General features: G+C 45.3%; 1 long non-coding RNA gene across 1 annotated transcript; it reads right to left on the bottom strand.

The window, feature by feature from the left end:
- Positions 1–7,265: 7,265 nt before the first annotated feature.
- LOC106147488 lies at positions 7,266–8,581 on the bottom strand. The gene is made up of 3 exons (XR_001232418.1): positions 8,467–8,581; positions 7,981–8,265; positions 7,266–7,880 (listed from the first exon to the last, which is right to left on the bottom strand). It is a non-coding gene; the product is annotated as an uncharacterized LOC106147488 (long non-coding RNA).
- Between the last annotated feature and the right edge of the window lie 11,282 nt (positions 8,582–19,863).

The following is a 19,863-nucleotide window of genomic DNA, read 5'->3' as shown; positions in this document are numbered from 1 at the left end:
ACAAGGCCAGGCTCTGCCCAGAACCCTCCCCGATCTGGGCTGGGCCTGAGTTCCACTGTGGGTTTCCTGCTCTGACCTTCCAGCCACAAAGTTGTGGAAATGTGTGCGGTGCTGCCACTCAGAACCTGTGGGTCTACTGTGGGAGACCTGGAGGAGCAACACACAGAAGGAGAGATGCAGCCAGGAAGAGTGAGTCTCATCTGTGGAGCCCACGGAGGCAGTGAGGCGATTCTGAGTGGAGAACATGCAGAAACTAAATCCAAGAATGCAGGGGAAAGAAGGCAGGGCCCGCAAAGGGGCCTGGGGACCAGTGATTCTGCAGCAGGTGGATTCTCTGTCTGAGAATCTCCGGCATACTAGATAGCTGAATGCCTCGGCTGAAGATACTGAACTGTGCCCTTGAGATTTGCTGAGAATGCACCTCCTCAGTGTTCTGAGAAACAAATAAAGGTGATAAGAACAGTGAAGGGCTGAGGCAGGAGGATTTCAGTGAGGCGAAGGCCAGCCTGAACTACATAGCAAGACCCTGTCTCAAAAAAACAAAAATAAAATAAAAAGAATAGTGAAGGAGCAGGGGAAATTCGGGGAAGTGATGGAAATGCCCAGGATGACACCACCACTGTGAGAATTCATACTTATTCCTGAGGTCATCAACACGTGTACATTAAATGTAAACGCTCTTTTTACATCTGTCATACACCATACAACACCTTCTCATGAATCACTGCACCTTAAGGATTGTGTCCGACCAAATATCTCTGCATGGGGCTGTCGTGTGACACATTGGAAATGGGAATTTTAATTCACTTGAGTGGTTATGAACACTCACTTGAAAATTCATTGATTGGTATCTTATACAGGGCTTTTTAATTTTATCTTATTTACCTCGCTTTAAATGTACATGATATTTAATTGAGATGATTGTGAACAGTAAAGGATTTAATGGATCATTTTATCTTGTAATTCAAGTGTGTATGTAATTAATTTTACACAGTTTATTTAAGTTAACCTTGTTCTGTATTTCATAATATGGTGGGGGCTGTGCTTTGACTATGATGTGTCCCTCAGAGGCTGGGTTGCCAAGCTGCCACGTTCAGAGGTTGGGCTTGGGAAAGTAGATCAAAAGACTTGGTTCTCATCCATTGGTAAATCCACTGATGTTTCGTAGTTGAAACATCATTATCACTTCGTGGCAACTGTAGGAGGTGGAGCCAAGTTGGAGGAAGCAGGTCACTGTGTGTGTGCCCAGAAGAGTATTTCCTGGCCTGGTCCCACCCTCCCCACCTTTGTCTCTTTGCTTCCTGGCCAGTATGAAGTGAGTGACCTTGTTCCCCCACACACTTGTACCTTGCACTTCTGCATGAGGGACAGCCTCACAATAGGACCAAAGACCCCCAGACCAAGTGGCTATGGACTAAAACATCTGATACCATCAACCAAAGTAAACTTTGTTTGTTTTAAGTTGATTTTCTCAAGTGTTTTGTCACAACAGCAGAAAGTTGACTAGCAGAGTAGGATTCCCTGTTTTCCCATTTGTTTAACTGCTAGGAAAGTTTTTCTATCTTAAAGACAAGGGTTCAACTCTAGAAAAGGGACAACCTCTCTCAGAAGCCCACACTCCCCACTCGTGAAAGAGGCCTGTAATGTGAGCTCACAGTAAGGCTGCAGAGGAAGAAACAGGAGGGGAGAAGTTACCCAACACCTTTCATCATGTTTAAAGAATGATTGTTCAGTTTTAAGACTCCAGCTTCTGCCCTCAAAGTGACCGTGCCTGTCCTTTGTCTCTCAGAAACACGATAAAAAGGGGACAAAAAAATTCATATCAATGCGTTCAAGCTAGGAATAACAGCAGTGCAGGAGGACGTTTCCCAATAAGGGAAGGAAACTAACGAGACTGCCATTGCTCAGGAACGGGGCTCACAGAGCTTTCAGGACAGCTGCCCAGGGAGCACGATCCAGCCCAGCTGCTGTGATTTGGGTAATGACATGGGAGCTGACCCCATGTAGCTGTAAGCAGGCACCAAAACAGGCATCTCAGCCAGTCCCCCAAAACCCAGGCATCCAAAGCTGGAGCTGTCCCTTCCTCTGGCGTTGACAGAAGCAGTCCAGGAAATGCACATGACCCCAGCCTGTGGCTGGAGCACAGCACCCGCAGGACCCCCGGACCTCCTGTGCACAACTGAGAGCCTAGGATACTTTTGAAATAACAGTTACGGCAAAATGCGACATAGTCACAACCCCACTCTGAGGGAAAAGAAAGGCGATGCCAGGCTGAGGGTCCTGTGCCCGCCTACACTGTTCTCTGGCTCCACCACTCCCTCCTCTGCGAGAATTATTTTATCACACACCAAAAACTCTACACAGGGGCTGGGAATTTAGCTCAGCGGCAAAGCGCCTGCCTGGCAAGCGCAAGGTCATGAGTTCGGTTCCCAGTACCGGAGGAAAAAAAAAAAAAAAAAAACTCTACACAGATCACACCAGTGTCTTCAGATTTTGGTCCAGTGTCGCCATCCAGTGAGGTCTCATTTACCGTTATTCCCATCATTTTTCTCCTCGTCTTGCACCACATAACTGATACGTCATCCCTTGTGACTGACTTCCTCTTTCACAACAATAGTGCCTTCGATTATGGTAGAAATTAAGTGACATCTTCATTTTGTTCTCTGTCTTCTTTCCAATGCTCTGAAAACTAGGTCACTTATCCTAGTTCTCTGAAAAACAAAATTCCTGATTGTGGGACCAAACACTGGATTATTAACCGAGGCCCTATCAACTGGGCTTCCCTTAACTTATTACCTTCCAGATTCCCACATCACACACTTTATAGTCTGCAGGAGTCACACATCTTCCTGAATCTCTGATGGAAACGGTCATGGCTGGCACTCTGATGATGTCCACAGTGATGTGGACACAACATCACGAGGTAGATCCAGTAAGTCACTGTCAGAAGTGCTGACCTGTGTCTGACCCCAAGCATCTTTGTGACTTCCCTTCTATTAAATCATGCTTCCACTGTGAGTAACCATTTATCCTGAAAGAACAGGGGATCTCTAAATGGCAGAGCAGACCACATGCTGCTCTTCACAATCCTCAGAAGCATGATAGTATCCGTTCCCCACATCCCTACAGCTCCACTACAGTACAGCAGGTCCACATGCTTGGTCCACCTGGCTTGCACACAGGTGAGGAACCAATATTACGGGGGATGGAGTTCATGTAGGGGAGAAAAAGGCACAGGTAGGAATGGGAGGAGATGGTAGCTCTGCCTCTCACATGATAACAGATATTTTAAGCATGCCCTTTTCCTTTATATCTTAGTAAAGGGAGAAGCATCTAATATGGGAAAAATAGAAAAGATGCTAAGTGAATTTCCATTTCATAAACAAATTCATTAATTGTGCAAGGACTGATAACCAGGGCTGGGGATTTAGCTCAGCAGCACAGTACCTGCCTGGCAAGCGTGAGGTCATGAGTTCAATTCCCAGTACCAGAAAAAAAAAAAAAAAAATAGGACTGATAACCAGAAGAATGAACATGCAGACATGGCCATGGGTCAAAAAATGGATTGGAAGACAGGTGTCACATTTCAGTACAAATTCATGTATACTGTGGAAAAGGGTGACACAATATTGGATCCTGTGGGTCCCTATCTTCCTGGTAAGAGAGGCCAATGCCTCATTAGTGCAGGTACACCCTTAGATTCTATGTGATGATCCCTACATTACAGAGGGAAAGAGCAGTGACCAGAGATGAGATCCTGCAATCTACCCTGGGAGGCAGAGCAGAGGGGTGTGGTGATGTGGCTGTTTAATACATTAACAAAGTGCTAGGTTTTCCTCTTGGGATGTGATTAGAATGTGTCCCACTATTAAAAGAAACTGTCAAGCAGGGCCATGAATCTATTTGTGAAGATGAAACCAATAATTTTGCATCATCTTTTTTACCTTTGAAGATGAGCTCTGAGAAGTTCTGACTTCTCAGTTTTCTAGAATGCACCAGGTCTAGGTGAAAAATTGAGGTCCTATTTTGACAATCAAAGGCTAAGCTTTATAATATTGTGTTTGATGTACAATACTGGCCAGAGTTGAGAAGACTAGAATGTTGATAGAAATGCAGGCAGTAAAGGCCAGGCTCAGGAGATTTCCACTGGTAACAGGAATTCCATTGACTGTTGGACTAGAAGTCACGTGTGTTGTTCACTGGCAGAAAATTTGTCTGCATTTCGTCCATATTCTGAGACTTTGCAGGAGACCAAGATTAAGGTTATCAGTCCAGTAGAGAAAATTTCAAACAGCCCAATATTCAGGTTGTAGCATGGGCACTTCTGGCTGCTCTTAGCCAGGTCTATGAGAACCAGGAGCAAATGGCAAAGCTGAGTGATTTCAAAAGTTTGCACCCCATGTGGCCATGCACAGCATGAAAGGGTCTACTCAGCAATGGGCTCCTGCTCTGTTGGACTCAGCAGACCTGAATAACAAGGTCTGCATTTGAAGACACTCCAGCGCCACCTAGCCAAGATCCTTTTAGTTGCACAGTTGTGGCTGCCTCAGTGTCCTGACTTGATTCAAAATGTTTCCCTTTCATAGTCATTCTGACTTTAGGGAAGAGCCAGAAGTCATGCAGTGCTAAATCCAGTGAATAACGTAGATGAGGATGCAGCATCATGTTTTTATGAGCCTGCCTTTTGTTAGACGGCACTTGGTAGCAGTATTTACTGCACTTTGATCACACCTCACAAAGACTCTCAGGAAGAGGACTCCAGAGCTGCTGCTGAAAATGGCAAGAATGGTGAGATAAGTGTGTTCAGAGAAAGATCCCAGGCCTGTTTCCTGGCACTGAGTAGGAGGTCAGGTCACCGGGGAGGCCCACAAGAAACAGAGCTCTTGAGAGAGCTCACGCCAAACTGGGACCGTGCTCTTGCTGAGGGGCACAGAGCAGGAGAGTACCAGGTTAACAACATCCCTTAGTTATCATGGGCAGATCAAGTCTGCAGTCTCCAGAACAGGTGCACAGTGAAGGCTAAATAAAAAGAGACAAATGGAATGACTTCAGGGCTCCAGGAGGACCAAAGCCCTCTCACAGAATTTGAGATTCTCTCAGGGTGAAGACCAAGAGATTCTCTGGGTGGTCTGTATTTATTTGGTTATCAGAAGAAGGGAGGGGAGGACTCAAAAAGGGTGGAACCACTCAAGGACTTCTCCAAGTAAGGTACTAACTTAATCCACCCAGGAGTGAGATGCCTGAGACTACAGTCTTTATCTAGTTGAGATTGGATCCAGGTGTCCTTGGCTGTGAGCCTGTCTTATCCTTTGAGGCTTTCCAGCTTCATCCGCCATTACAGGCCTTAGTAGGGATTAATGACTCTCACAGGTTCACTTACTATGAGTCCACCACCCATCTCCAGACAAGGAGCCTAGTCCTGGGACACACTCACAACATGAAACCTTGGGAGTAGGAAAACATTCCTTGTAACAAACCAAAAAACATATAACTAGTTTTAACTATGTGTATGCTCAGGAAATACCAGGAATTTCTCTGTGGCTCCCTTTGTAGTAGCCAGATATTGGAAACAATTCACATACCCATCTAGAACAAAATGGAAAGTTCTTATGGTGTAATAGTACTCGTACACCTATAAAAGTGCAACATATGAGAGCCACATGCTCATGGAGGGACCTAAAAGAATGTTGAGGGAAAAAACTTGGAGAATGATGCATAGCACAATGACTTTGTAAATTTAAATTATAAACATTTCCTTGATGAAGTTCAACATTTTATATTGCTAATAGATACACATACATAGGTAAATGTTTTTGAAATCAGTTGGAAGGATACAGACCAGACTCTTGAGGGTGGCCTGTGAGAGTGGAGAAGGTATGGGAATGAGTGTGGGAGGAGAGGGAGGGGAGGGCTTCCTCTTTTATATAAATATAAATATCCATTTCTCTGCAAGTAAATATGTGAAGATACTCACTAAAAAAAAAAAAAAAAAAAAAAAAAAAACATGAAAAGCCAGTTGGTTAATTTAAGTCCTGCTCAGGGCTGTTTCATAGTGGTCTCCATCACTCACAAAAGGAGGAAGCCACCCATGATGTGCCCCTTCCCATCCCAGATCCTGCCCAGTGCCCAGCCAGGGGAACAGCAAAAACCACACGTGTGAGCTCTCTGGGTGCCCTTGGCCATGAGGACCCTGGATGCTTCACATGCTGCACCAAAGCCACTGCCCACTGGGCTCAGGTGTGAGTAGCACTGGCCAGGGAAGAGCCTGGCGGCATGTCTGGGCCCTTGGGGAGGGAATTCTGCCATTCTGGCGACATTCAAAGGCAGGAGGGCAGGTACAGGTCCTCAGTTCTCAGACTTCCTTCCCCACAGGGAGGTGCCACACCACGGGAGAGCCAGATAGAATCTTCTACTCAGAGCAGTGCTGGGCACTGGCACACTCTACCTCCCCCTCTCTGCCTGTGTGTTCCCTCTGCCTGGACTATTTCCCCAACTCTCTGTGCAACTTGCAGTTATATCTTCTCCAATACTATAAAAAATGTCAAATTTTCAAGGAATAATCCTGGGGGTACATTGCATATGTATGCACATCCCCCGCCTGGGCCATCCACCTGTTCACATATACAAGTCTCATACCTGGGATCACCCCCGGCCCTTGCCTGCCAAGTTCTTCTTCACTGAGCATAAAACAACACCAAGTGTACCCTGTAATATGGTGAGTGTTTCATTTATGGTTTGTCTTCCTCACTTAGAATCCAAGCTCCATGCAGGTAGCTTTATGTTAGTCATTTTTGTGTACCTAGAACTAATACAAGTATAAGAATTTAAGTGTTGCATATCTTATTGGAATGATGCAGAGATTACATGGGATAGCTTCAGCAAAGAGCTTAAAACAGTGTCTGGAACATGGTAATTTTTTAAAATGCTAACTAGTAGTTATTTTTACAAGTTGACATGCAAAAATGAATACTCATGGAGAGAAACTGAGACTGTTTGATGACTGATCTTTGAGGCAAATCTTCAGTTGCCTGGCAAGGAGCTGATAGTGTTCTTCTACCAATAGAAGAATCCCCAGTAGGAATATCCTACTCCCAAGCTTTAGCTAAGATGAGAAGTCCCCATTCTCCCTGCAGAAGCGCTATCTCCGTGTAGAATGAAGGCCGGTGTTCTCCCACCCATGGTCCGAAAATGTCGGTTAAGAGCTCAATCGCACTGGTGCAAACAATCTGTACATTGCAAAACTTGTTGAAAACTGTGAGACTGCATGCAAATAATCTCTTTATTGTGTAATCAGCAAGATCACTATCCTAGAAAAGAACAGGGAGGATCATATCCTACAGCTGAGACCTACACCCTTTCCAGCCATGCCTGCCCAAAGACCACCCAAGAAAGGGGCCATCCTGTTGCAGCCGCACCAGGAAGCAAATGCTCTGCTGGCGTCTGTCTTAGCCTACCCCGTGATACAGTCCGCACAGCTCACAGCCCCTAATGGTGGATTTTTTAAACTTCCTCAGCCTAATGAATTGGAGACATGACTACTGGTAATTGAAGTAGAATAGTTTCCAAAAACCTTAGGCTGAGACACAGGGCTTGAGCTACAGATATTCAGAACAACCATGGTGACACTGGGGTATTGGGCTTTTATTATTACTACAACACAGACCTCATTCTCTACCTGCCTAGTTTCCAGCGTGACATAAAAATCTCACAACCATGATAAGATCACAGCCACCACCCCAATAGTGCATTTCATCATGAAAGTGAACTCCAACCAGAGGACGGGGTTGCTATGGCATCACAGTTTGCAGACTGTGAAGCCAGAACTTTCATCTGCATCTTCTCTCTGGGCAAGAACATCCTCCCCTGTAAGTAGGTGCCCCCTGGGGAAACAAAGAGGAGGGTGACCATCAAGACGAACACTCAGAGCCACTAAGACCCCACGCTTGTGCTTCTCCTATGTCAGCCTCCCCTCAGCCTTACTGGGATGTCAGGGGATCCCCTACTGTCCACGTGGTCCTTGAGTGAGCAGGGGATTTCTCTGTTATGACCCAATGCTGCACACGAGGTCGCAGAGGAGGGTGACGCCTGACTCTGGGAGAGCAGGATGTGGATGACATCGGCTCCTGTGGCCAAACGTTGGTGTTCATGACAATAGTTCCTCCAGCTCCTCTGATCAGGCAAAGTCAGGGCTGCCCTGGAGGAGGACTCAGGGAACTGGGGTCTGGACTCCATCCTGTCCCCAAATTCCAAAGATCAGATGCCGTTCTAGAAGAGAAAGGAAGCGGGTGGTAATGGAGCTTTCTCCAGTTCCTGTCCAAAGCCTCTGGGCTGGGCTGTGAGGCAGTGTCCTGGGGCCCAGGCATGGATCCAGCCTGGGCAATAGGTGGTGGCTTGGGTGGAGCCAGAGGCCAGACCTGGGCAACAGCCCCGTCTCACCCTCCCACCTTGGTCTCTTCCAGAACTCACCCAGGGAGAACAGGACAGCGAGGGTGTGGGCCACAGCTCCCCTGAGCCAGCACAGCCAAATGGGCTGGGGCCCAGAAGGCTGATGATGCCTGGGAAGTGCTGGTCTGTCTGTAGGAGCCTGTGTCAGCCAGTTGTCACATGACATCTCACAGGAAGCAGGAAGGGGTGTGGCCCTGGGGCCCCAAGCCAGCTCCAGAGCTCCTGGAGGTGGTCAGAGAAACCAAGGTTTGGGAGATAAGCAAAAATCTGACCAGTTGGGGGTTTGAAACCTGTGAGAGCTCTGGTCTGACCGAGCCACATCACTCTAGTCCAGGCCAGCACAAGGCGGGCTTGCTAACGACCAAGGACATTTCTGGCTGTGAATTTTCGCTTGGTTTGGATTTATATTTTGTTCTCCTCTGTGTTTCACTCAGATACTTTTGGCAGCAAAATGATGTTTATTAGCACAAACATATTTGGGCTGGGGCTGGGCCTCAGTGATAGAGCAGGTGCTGGCACACATAAGACTCTGGATCCCCACACTCAAAAATGAAATACCTCACAGACCGTGAACCCAGTTCACTATTGCAACTGAAGAACCCCAAGCCAACTGTAACAGACCAGCATTAAAACCAGCACAACCAATTACTTTGGGGGAGCACTCGGGATTAAACCCAGGATCACTCTACCATGAAACCACATCCCCAACCCAACTTTAATTTTGAGACAAGCTCTCTCTAAGTTGCCTAGGCTGGCCTTGGATTTACCATCCTCCTGCCTCGGCTTCCCACATGGATAATATTACAGACACATACCACTGCAGAGGGCTATAACTGTTACTTTCTTTTCTAGTATTAGAGTACATATTAATTATTTAGAATGGGTTTCAACTTGGTAAATCTGTACATGCATATAACACACTTTAAGCCTACCCATCCCCCTATTCTTCCCTAGACCTTCTCCTTCCCCCGCCTCAATCCCTGATTCTTCTCCGTCTACCCTCTACGTTTATCTCATCTCTTTGTTTTTCTAAGTTTGGTTTATTTCACTTTACATGATGATCTCTAATTCCTGCACGTGACATTTTGTTCTTCTTTATGGTTAAATAATATTCTACTGTGTATATATATCACATTTTCTTTAACCACTCAGCTACTGAAGGGCACCTGGGTTGTTTCTATAGCTTAATTATTAAACAATGCACCCTAACAAACAGGGGTATGCAGACATCTCCATAGTGTTCCCTCTTTAATGCCTTCCTGTAAATACCAAGGAACGGTGTAGCTGCATCCCATGGCAGCTCTATTTTTAATTTTTCTAGGAAACTCCATCCTGATTTCCAGAATGGGCATACCAATTTAAATTTCAACCACCAGTGGGCAGGGGTTTCTTTTTCTCTGCATCTTCATGAGCATGTATTGTTTTTTGTATTGTTGAAGGTAGCCATTCTGAAGGGGGTGAGGTAGAATTTCAACATCGTTTTATTGGCACTTCCCACATGCATCAAGATGTGGAACAATTTTTCATATACTTATTGGCCACTTGTACTTCTTCTGAGAAGCGTCTGTTCAGATCATTTGCTATTTATTGATTGTGTTGGTTTTGGTGTTAATTTTTTTGACTTCTTTATAAATTCTGGATATTAACCTTCTGCCAGAATAAGTAGCTGGCAAGGATTTTCTCCTGTTTTGGAGACTTCCTTTTCACCCTGTTGTTTCCCTTCCTGGACAGACGTTTTCCAATTTGATGCAATTCATCTGTCAATTCTTCCTTTTATTTCTTGCACTACTGGACTCTCATTCATGAAGTCGTTGCCTGTTCCCGTAGGTTAAAGTGTCTCCCCTATGTTTTCTCCTGCCAGTTTCACAGTTGTGGGCCTTTCACTTTGGGCTTTGGTCCATTTTAAATTGACTTTTGTACAGCATGAAAGTTAGGAATCCAGTTTCAGTCTTCAACACAGGGTTATGCAGTTTTCCCAGCACCATTTATTGAAAAGACTGTTTTATTTCTAACATGTGTTTTTGGCCTTTTTGTCAGGAATCAGATGGCTCCAGCTTCGTGGGTTTGTTTCTGTTTTGTGTCATCTACAGCCCACATGCCCATTTTCATACCAGTGCTGTACTGTTTTTGTCACTATGGCTCTGTCACATATTCTGCAATCAGGTATTGTGATGCCTGTAGCATTGCTGTCTTTGCTCAGGATTGCACTGGTTATTATGAGCCTTTTGTGCTTCCAAAGGAATTTTAGAACTGTTTTTCTTCTAATTCTGTGATGAATATTATTGGTATTTTGATGAGGATCCCACTGAATCTGCATATTGCTTTTGGTAATATGGTCATTTTAACAATGTTACTTTTGTCAGTTCATGAACACAGGGGCTGGGGGTTTAGCTCAGCGGCACAGTGTCTACCTGGCAAGTGCGAGATCGTGAGTTCGATTCCTGATACTGGGAAAAAAAAAAAAAAAAGCATGAACATAGGAGGCCTTTCCATCTTTTCCTGCCATCTTCAATTTCTTCCTACATGGTTCTGTAACTTTTATTGCAGAGGTCTTTCATACTGTCAGTTACGCTGGTCTTCTAATTTAGGATCTTGTCGGCTACAAATAGGGAAGATTTGACCTCTTCCTTTCCTTTTCTGTAACTTTTAATTTTTTCTTGCCTAATTGTTCTCACTAAAATTTCAGTGGACTATATTGACAGGAGTGGTAACTCTAGACATTCTTCTGTCATTTCTGATTTTGGAAGAAATGCTTTTCTCTTTAGTATGATGTTAGTTATAGATTTCTCCTACATAGCCCTTTGAGGTAAAAGCTTTCTTTAAAACTAAACCCTGACTTCCTCAGGACCTTCATCATAAATCAATGTTGAATTCTGTCAAAGGTTTTTTTCTACCTCTACTGAGATAATCATGGGATTTTTTTTTCTGGCTTCTGGTTCTGTGGTGTATTACATTTATTGATTTTGTGTGTATGTGTTCTAAACCATCCTTGAACCCCTTGCACTCCTTAAAACCAACTTGATCATGTTATATGTGCTTTTTAATGTGCTGTTAAGTTTGGTTTTTTGTGTGTATATTCACCAAGTGTATTGGTCTGTAGTTTTCCTTTTTGTTGAGTCTCCACCTGGGTTTGGTATCTGGGTGATACTGGCTTTATAGAATGAGTTTGGAAGGATTCTTTCCCTTTCTACTTTATGAAATAGTTTGGCAAACATTGGTATTCTCTAAGGACTGGTAAGTGAACACATCTATTCTTTTTTTTTTCTTTTTTTGGTTTTTCTCCAATACCAGGAACCGAACTCACGACCTTGCACTTGCCAGACAGGCGCTTTGCCGCTGAGCTAAATCCCCAGCCCCACATCTATTCTTAAGATTTTCTTTGTTGGAGGACTTAGTACTGCTTCAATTTTATTACTATTAATCTCAAGGTTTTTTATATTTTCCTGATTTAATGTTGGAGAGTCATACGTACCTCGAAATTTATCTGCTTTGCTAGATTTTTCCAATTCATTGTAATATAAGTTTTCAAAATAGTCCCTAATGATCCTCTGGATTTCAGTAGTATCTGTTCAAATATTCCCCTTTTTCACTTCTATCTTGATTAATTGGGTCTTCTCTCTTTCTCTTGGTTAGTATGACTAAGTTTACCAATCTCATTTATCTTTTCAAAAAACCAGCTCTTTCAGTTACCTTTTGTATTATTCTTTGGTATGACAGTTCATCCATTCTATCTCTTATCACTAGTATTTCTTTCCTTCTATTGTCTTTGTTTTTTTTTTTAATTTTAAAAATAAAAGGAGGAAAATATTAACAGTCAACATTTTACAAAATAGCAAAGGAACAGTACAGAGTTACAAACAGAGTGGTAGGGAATTAACAATGCTTGTTGTATTACATATTGATATCTGCAAAGTGGTTTCTCATGAAAACAGATATAGACATACAAAGCTGATCAACCAAGGACTCATTGACAGTTTCTTTCAGCAAAGAAATACAACTTCTATTGTCTTTGGGTTTGATTTGTTCTTGCTTTTCTAAGACCTGGGGATGCATCATTAGGTTGAGATCACTCAGATTTTTTAATGTAGACAGTTAGAGCAAAACACTTCCTTCTCACTGTACCCTGGAGATTCTGGTATGTTGGGTTTCCATTTTCATTTGAGTCTAGGAATGTTTTAACTTCTCCCTTAATTTCTTTGATTATCTATTTATTGTTGAGAAATATATTGTTCAGCCTCCGTGTTTTCTGTAGTTTCTCTTGCCATTGACTTCTGGTTTAATTCCATTATCATCTAATAAGATGCAAGTAATTATTTCAGAGGTTTTTTTACATTATTTCAGAGTTTTCATAAAACAAGTGTTTGCTTTATGGCCTAAACGTCCTGTCTTTTGGAGAAAGTTCCACATACTTCTGAAAAGAATGTGTATTCCCCTGGTGTTTAATGGAAAACTCTGTACATGTCTGTTAAGTCCATTTGCTCTATGGTGTAGTTTAACACTGCTGATTTCTTTCTGGTTGACCTATTGTCTCAGTTACTTTTCTCTTGCTGCTGGGACAAAATACCTGACACCCAAAATTAAGGAAGGAAAGTTTTATTTCGCTTATAGTTTGTGGAGGTTTCAGTCCGTACTTGGCAGATTATAAGGCAGAGTGGCCATGGCAAAGAGCTAGCTCAGGGCGGCAGAACACAGCTAAGCTGCAAGCACACACCAGGGCGGAATGGGGGAGGAATGTCCTCAAGCACTCTTTTCCTCTCCCTTACATATGCAAACTATCCACCCCAGGGTGGGTGTAGCTCTCACACCCACAATCATTCAACTCTAATAGCCTGCCCCATGGTTGCATGAGGCTTTGGAGGGGACACACAGACATAAACCATAACACCTATGTATAGATGAGAGAGGAGTGTTGAATCACTCACTAGTATTGTATTTGGATCTATGTGTTGTCACCTTATGTCAAATAGTGTTTGTTTCATGGAATGGGGTGCACCAATGGTCAGTGCATTTATTGTTTACCAATATGTAATAGCCTTCTTTGTCTCTTTTAATTTTGGTTCCAACTCTGCTTTGTTAAGTATGAGTGTAGCTATTCCTTCTTGTTTTTAGATTCCTTTTGCATGGCATATCCTTTCCTATCCTTTCACTTTCAGTCCATCTATGTCTTTGCAGATGAGGTGAGACACATGCTCTGTGGATAACCGGAGGAGGGCACAGGGGCAGCACTCAGCACACTCACGCTCCTGGTTCTGTCTCGGGCGCCCTCGGAGGTCATGACACACGGGTCTAAGTGTGAAGGGGTACGCTGTGTCACAGTGCTGGCTACCAAGGTGACACTCTACAATGTTGGCGGAGATATAAATGGAGTGACCACTTTGGAAAAATGTGCCCGGTCCCTTAAAGCATTAAACACAGCCGGGATTACAGGTGGCACATGCCTGTAATCTCACCACTTGGGAGGCTGAGACAGAAAAATCCCCATGCTTTAGAAACCAGCCTGTGCTACATAGTGAGTTCAAGGCCAGCTTGAGCTACACAGCAAGACCCTCTCTAGAGGGAAAAAAAGTTAAACAAAAGGTCACCATGCAGCTGTGCAGTTCCATTCACATGTATCACAAGTGAATTTCTGGAGTCTCGTTTACTGTTTGGGGGGCAGGGTTTGAGAACGACCGATTGCCTGAAAGTACTTTCTCATCGCTGAGACACAACACCTGACACCCGCAGGTTAGAGGAGGAAAGATTTGTTTCAGCTCACTGTCTGTAGAGGTTTCAGTCCAGAGTCAGCTGGCTCCAAGACAGGCATCATGGCGGAGGTGCATGGAAATCAGGAAGCAGCAAGACTTCCTTCTCTTTTTATCCCACCAGGCTACGAGCCTATTGGTCGGTGCCACACACACCCAGACATAGGTCTTCCCTCTTCAGTAAGTCCATCATCCCCACCCAGAATTGTACTAAACCAATCAGTGGGCTACTCTAGTACCACACATCCATGATCCCAAAACCCCCACGTGTCGGCTCTTGAGGCTCTGAGGGGATGTCTAGAAATAAGCCATGACAATGATTGTGCCTCTTATGTGTTTCTGATAAACTGAGCTGGTGCTTTGGGGTGACTTGCACATTTCTTGTTCAGTTTACTCCTAGTTTGATGCGCTTGGTTGCTGTTGTGAAGATTTTTAATCCAAGCCTGCCATCTTGCGTCCGTGTAGCAAACTACAGTTTTTATAACCCAATTAACCACAGGTGAAAATTCAGTTACTGGTGAGGCAACCATGTGCTAGTGATTCCCTCCACCTCATCTACTTTGCAACCCAGAAATGGACACAGACCCACCTATGTCAGTGGCTCTAAACAAAAGGTGTTTTGTCCCTCAGGGGACAATTGACGATGCCTGAGGACAACTTTGGCTATCACACCTGGGAGGCAGATTGCTACCGGTACAGTATCTAGGGCTAGGGAACAGGGATGCTGCTAAACATCCCACAATGCACTGAGCAGCCCCCCACAGCAAAGAAGGATCCAGCCCGAATGTTGAGTCCAGTCCATTACCTCTTGGTCCCCAGAGAACTCCTGTGCATTTTAACCCAGTCAGTCTGAAATAAAAGAGAAGTGTCTTTTTCCCTGCTGGTTAGGGTTTATATCTAAGATGTCCCCCAAACCCTCATGCACTCCCAGGTGGGGCTTTTGAGAGCGGCCAGATCATGGATGTGTGACAACTGGATTGGTTTGGCATAGTTCTGGTTGTGGGTAATGGGAAGGCGCACCCTGGGTGTGGCTAACACCATCCAATAGGCTTGTAGCCTGAATGAGATAAAAGGGAAAGGAAGGCTCGATGCTCACTGCCTCCTCTGCCATGGACTGTTTCTCCTCTGTCATGCCCCTGCCTTACAGCCAGCCAACGACAGATTGAAACCTCTACAAACTGGGCTAAAATAAATCTCCCCTCCTTTAACTTGTGGGTGTTGAGTATTTTATTCCAGCAATGAGGAAGTAACTAAGATATAACCTGACAGAGATAAGAAAGGAAGTGGCCCAAGTTGACCCTGGTGGTCCTACTGTGACCTCCAAAGGCCTTGTATTATTTCCCATTAGCCGCCCTAACAACTTACCGCCAATTTGGAGGCTTATGCTACATAAATGTATTCTACCACAGTTCCAGACAACAGAAGTCTGAAATCGAGGTCTCAGGAAGGCCATACACCCACCAGATCCCTAGGGGAGATTTGCTCCTTGCCTTTTGCAGCTTCAGGGGTCCAGACATTCTCTGGCTCAAGGCCACACCACTTTGTTCTCAGCCTCCATCCTTAGGAGCCTCCACCTTCAGGGACATCCTCCTCTGCTATCTCCCTATTTTCCCCGCATCTATCTTAGTTACTTTTTCTCCCATTGCTGAGACAACGCATCCCACATCCGAAGTTAAAGGAGGAAATGTTTATTTGCCTCAGTTTGTTTCAGTCCATAGTCGGCTAGAAGAGCACTTCAGAGGAGAAAGTCTACAGCAGGCAGGTAGGTGAGAGCCGTTAGCCCTCTATCTGTCCCTTATATTGTATGCAGGCTACCCGCCCTAAAGCAGCTGTAGCACTCACACCTTTAATCCCAGCCGGAACCGTGCCAAACCAGTAAGTGGACTGATTTAGTAATGACACACCCTTCAACCCAGCACCACACATTCTAGATCCAGCCGCCTCTGAAAAGCACCCCTCCTGACTCCACAAGGCTTCAGAGGGACATCCAGACACAGGCCATAACATCACCCATCATCCATCTCTTATAAGGACAGATGCTGCAAGGCTACCCAGATAATCTAGGAGACTTCATCCCAGAATCCTTCACTTGGTCCACAAGAACCTTTTCCAAATTTGGCCACCTTCTCAGGTAGCAAGGGTCAAGATTCAGACCTGTGTTTTAGAGACCACCATTCAACCCTCAGCAAAGGCCCAGGCTTGAGATGAAGCGGACCCTAGTAGTGCTCAAAGAGACAGGAAGAAGTCACAGAATCCCAAGCCTGCCTTGCCTCTGGATTCCTACTTATGGGCATCAAAGTTCCCTGATGGAAGCCTGGGGTGGCATTTAGCATTTCACAGTCCATCTGATGTGAGCCCACCCCAGTCAGAGGTAACAGTCAAATGAGCAGACCAGCTGACCTGAGGCTCCCTGATGTGTCTCGAATTAACCCCTTACTTGCTGGAGCATGGAGGGATCCAAGGAGACCAGAGGGAAGACCCAGACTGGGACACTGGTGGGGCCTCAGGGCAGTGGCTCTTCACCCAGCGGGTTTAACAGTGAGATTGTAACTGACAAAGCTGTACCAGTATATTCCAGCTAAGGACCAACACAGCTTATCCACTTCGGTGTCCCCTGTCACCACCAGCCCAAGGCAGCTGGGCCAAATTCCCCAGTCCACACCACAGCGTGAGGCCCTCACACCAACCGCTCTTTCCTTGTGTGACTAACCACACACAAAGATACTTCCATGTCGGGTTTTTCAATCTCTTTATTCCTTTGCCGCATCTCTCCACACACCTTCGGTTTTTTTCAGGTAGATTTTATCATCTTTCATCTCTTCTAAGGGTGTGGCTAGGTTGGTACCACCACAAAGCGTCCCTGGTTGATGTATGAGTCAGCACCTGTGGTACTTGGGGTTTCTCACTTCGGAAAAGGAAGTGGAGGTCGGTTGAGGTCTGCGGGTAGAATTAGCCACATTTCACGTGTCTATATAAACGTTAATCACGTGATCAGCTGCTCCGGTGGCCTGGGTTCATTCACCCCGAACTGAACACCAACTCCAGACAGTGGCTATGGGACGGGAGTTCAACCCCTCGTACTAAGACGTCACAAGTAAAATACAAGGTGTGATGGACACAGTACAGTGAATGTTTTAAACAAAAGAATGGTGACAGTAAAACACATTGCCATCAATTTAACCCAAAACCCTCCCCCTTGCTTTGAAACTAATCCCGTGGTTCTGGCCACTTTCAGCAGCTCAGAAAGTCTGCTTTCCCAAGTGTCTTTACAAAGTACGATCAAAAGTATGATGAGCGCTGCTGCGGGTGCCACCCAACAGAAAAGCAGCCGTGAAAACATGATGCCGCGTCCTCCTCCACCTCATTCCCTGCATCTGGCAGCGTGTGACTTCTGGCTCGTCTCCACGGTCAATTGGACCGTGAAACGTAAATGTTTTAAATCAAGCCAGTACATCAAGGCAGCCAGTACAAGTGTTTCTGAAGCTTGCTCTTCCATGTTCCCCCAGCACACAATACATTTAGATAGGAGGTAGATGGCAGATGGATAGATGACAGAAAAATGGATGACAGACAACAGAGACAGGTAGATAGATAGATGATAGATAGATAGACAGGTGGATGGGAGAGATGATAGGAGAGGGTATTCTCTCACTGTGGTGGGCTGGCGCTTGGGATGACCACACAATTCCCACCTCCTGGAATAGTCCCTTTTTAGCTGGACCGACATTTGCTCTTTTTTTTTTTTTTTTATAACAAGAGGTTTTTATTTTTTTTTTTTTTTTTTTTTTTTTTTTTTTTTAAAAAGAGTTTTTTTTTTTTTTTTTTTTTTTTTTTTTTTTTGGTTTTTCTCCGGTACCGGGAACCGAACTCACGACCTTGCACTTGCCAGGCAGGCGCTTTTGCCGCTGAGCTAAATCCCCAGGCCCGACATTTGCTCTTAACCAGTAGAATATACCAAGTAACTCATGCGGTTATTGGTGTGACTCAGTTTCTCCTAGGTGGCGGTTAGCTGGATTCTCCAAGGGGCGCTGTCCCCATGGCAACTGGCTCCAGAGGAGGAGCCAGTGGGAGCCAGGGAGAGAGCCAGCAGCACAGACGTCAGACGCCCCTTCCCTCCCGGGCCCTGCTCTGTTGTTAGAAGCAGGTCCTAGGTCCTCCCAGGACTCAAAGGAGAGGACAGCAGCATGAGCGCAGGGAGGAGGGGATCACCGGCCGCCAGGGAGGAAGCTCCCTGCCACTCAGGTCAGGAATGGTGCAGTAACAGAAAATGAGCACTCTCCGCGGGCTCTATTCAGGCGGCATCCGGGAGCACAGGGCGCTGCCCCACGATGCACAGTCCCCCTCCACGACGCTGGAGAGCTGGGCCTTGCGTCTGCCCTGCACACCCCTACAACTTCCCAGAGTCCTCTGGGCAATGACTGAGGAGACAAGCCATGCAGGAAACTATGTAAAAATAGAAAAGAAAATGAGGATAACTCATATGTAATATAAACCACTGTTAATTCCTATCGTTTTGTTCTGAAACCCTGTATCATTTTTGTTTTTGCTGTCTTGTTTTTATCTGTGTTGTTGGTATTTTGCTCTTGTTCTTTATTATTACTATTATTCTCTTTAAAATAAAAAAATTACTGAAAGAAAACGAGCGTAACTCAAAACAGCTAACCCTTGGAAATGGCTTCTATGCCCATCAACAGACAACTGCATGGAGAATGCGGTATTTACAGATTGGAGCAGTATTCTCCCATAAACAATAAACCTGAGTCACTTGTAGGGAAATGGTCCACCCTGAGACCATGTTACGTGAAATAAAACACGGGCTTAAATGTCACACTGTTTCACCTGTATGAGAAACCCAGAGCAAAACTAAAAATCAAAACAAAATATAGATAACAGGAAATAGGGAGATCTTTTGCAAACAGGAAGGGGACCAGGAGTTGGAGGGGGCGGCAGGGAAGAGAATGGGATGAAAAACCTAAAATGCGTTGTGTCCATGTAACTACCCCCCATGAGGACTGTGATAGAGGAATGTGATGGCTGTGTCCTGCAACACATACTAATAAAAAAAATTGAAAAAAAAAAAAAAGAAAAAAGAAAAGAAGCTGCATTTATAAAGCTTCAAGCCGGGTGTGGTGGCGCGTGCCTGTAATCCCGGCACTTGGGAGGCTAAGGCAGGAGGATTGTTGCGAATTCGAGACCAGCCTGGGCTACAAAGGGAGCTCAAGGTCAGCCTGAACTGCATAGCGAGACCCTGTCTCAAAAACACACACAAAAAAAAATAGCTTCAGGCAGTCGTCCAACCCCCTCCCTGGGGCTGCTGACATCTGGCCAGGTGGCCCGCGTCCAGTGGGGCTGTCCTCTGTGTCACACTGCCACACTGCACCCAACTGCAGGGTCCCAGCACTGTTTTACATCTTGGTTACTGAGCACCTTGGAGCACCTCACCTCTGTGGCCCAGGAAAAGCCCACCTGACCTCGCCTTCATCCTGCCCCGGCTCTAACTCAGCCCCGAAAGACACCCAGGCGGGGGACAGGCGGCTCCCACCCCCAGCCCGGAGGGCTGCTGGGCTGCTGCCCTGGTCAGTCAGTCCATGTCCTGGAGTCCTAAAGGAACGGGTACACACGGGGTGTGCTCCACTCACTTCCCACGCGTGGGGGAAAAGACAACCCATCACTCTGG

This window comes from Chinchilla lanigera, unplaced genomic scaffold (assembly GCF_000276665.1).
Source record: "Chinchilla lanigera isolate Chin_1 unplaced genomic scaffold, ChiLan1.0 scaffold00166, whole genome shotgun sequence".
Taxonomy (NCBI): domain Eukaryota; kingdom Metazoa; phylum Chordata; class Mammalia; order Rodentia; family Chinchillidae; genus Chinchilla; species Chinchilla lanigera.
Note: the sequence above shows the minus strand (reverse complement) of the source record. Positions and strands in the feature narration are given on the sequence as shown.